Source organism: Triticum dicoccoides, chromosome 6B (assembly GCF_002162155.2).
Source record: "Triticum dicoccoides isolate Atlit2015 ecotype Zavitan chromosome 6B, WEW_v2.0, whole genome shotgun sequence".
Lineage (NCBI taxonomy): Eukaryota > Viridiplantae > Streptophyta > Magnoliopsida > Poales > Poaceae > Triticum > Triticum dicoccoides.
The window spans coordinates 100,441,042-100,442,605 of record NC_041391.1 but is presented as its reverse complement, the minus strand read 5'-3'; the positions used below and the strand labels follow the sequence as shown (position 1 = coordinate 100,442,605).

The window sequence follows — 1,564 nt, the reverse complement described above, 5'->3', positions numbered from 1 at the left end:
CTTGGGTCTGTATTACGTAGAACTCAATGACCATAGCCAGGAACAACCTATGGATGCAACCAGACATCAGTAATTTATAATTCTTGCTTGTAAGTTCAAATAAGATCAACAATGAAAAGCAACCTTAGATCTCTATCTTAGATCTCTTGTTCAGCATTCAACTAGAATAGTTTAGCAGTGCAAATTTCTCATAAACTCATAAACAATAGTCAATGTTAAATCTCAAAATGAGCATGCGTGCAATGGAGGTGGTCAACTTAACCCAGTGAGACTAAAACTCTAAATAAATGGCGCGGCTCCATAAAGCAGCACTGCATTGATGGTTTCTAATTGGCAAAACAGGATCAAGAGACAAGACGATCATGATGGTTACAAGTTACTGCAGCAATTAATGATAATAAGCTGAACAAAAAAGGTGTGAAATCACAGGACACTGAGATGAACTAAGAACCAATACCTTGTACAATGTAGTAAGAACACGAGAGCATTGTGGGCCAGCACCAGCCAATATTGTGCATGTTACATCAGCACTAAGAAACATGTTCCATCAAGATTTTTGAGTATAAAATATGGAAGCAATATCAGTTCCAAACACGACTTGGTAATAACCACTGCAGTACTTAAACATGAGTATCAAGTAGGGTAATTTATTACATACATCCACTACACCGGCAAGGCAACAAAGAACCATACAAGAAAGAACATTAAAAAGGAGTAAATTGCAGAAGAGAGAAACAAATCTACACCTGAATGGAGTAAGCCTTACTCATCCCCAATTTGGCGTTGTTCAATTTGAGAGATACCATAGTACCGAAGTGCAACTTCCAAGAATTCATGCTTTAGATCTAAAATTCTCGCATAGCAGACCTACAAGAGATATAAGAAGGGAACTAAATTTTAATCATTAGTTGTAGACAGATAGATTATTAAATTGTTTTTGAACCAACAAACCTTGTATTGTAAGTTCAGAACTTCCTGGTTGCTGTTTGTGACAAAAAACGAGGCTTTGTTGATAAAAGCTTCAGCATTCACTGCATCATCATCCTACAAAATGAAGAACTACATTAGTCTAGCTGACAATGCAATGATGACAAAGGTTTAAAACAGTACTAACCTCCAAATAGAGTCGTGCAATCTGGACGCACTTGGATAATTTGTTTGTGTCATCAAGCATCCTCGTTTTTAAGAAGATGGCCAGATTTCCCGGACTTAGAAAATCCAATGACATATAAAGAGAGACAAAAGCTTGTTTCAACCTGATTCCTGAGTCCAGGTCAATGCCACTAAGCATTTGCGCTGCTCTCAACAATTGTTGTTCAGATTCATACAGTTCTACAAACTTCTCTCTAATCACTGCAACCTGCATATAGATAGCCAACACGGTTATAGATCAAGAATGTTGCAACACTTTTTTACATAATAACAACAAGATCAATTACAAAGTCACCAAAGAAGATATAGTGAGAAGTTACAAAGCCCACAGAATCAGATATTATGTGAGTTATTTGTGGTAGTGAAACAAATCAAGAGATAAACATTCTATATGAGATTTACATGAAGACAC

General features: G+C 36.5%; 1 long non-coding RNA gene across 1 annotated transcript; it reads right to left on the bottom strand.

Annotated features, from left to right (window-relative positions):
• Nucleotides 1–954: 954 nt before the first annotated feature.
• Nucleotides 955–1,296, bottom strand: LOC119322951. Its single transcript, XR_005155979.1, has 3 exons — nucleotides 1,257–1,296; nucleotides 1,115–1,175; nucleotides 955–1,044 (listed from the first exon to the last, which is right to left on the bottom strand). It is a non-coding gene; the product is annotated as an uncharacterized LOC119322951 (long non-coding RNA).
• Nucleotides 1,297–1,564: the final 268 nt, after the last annotated feature.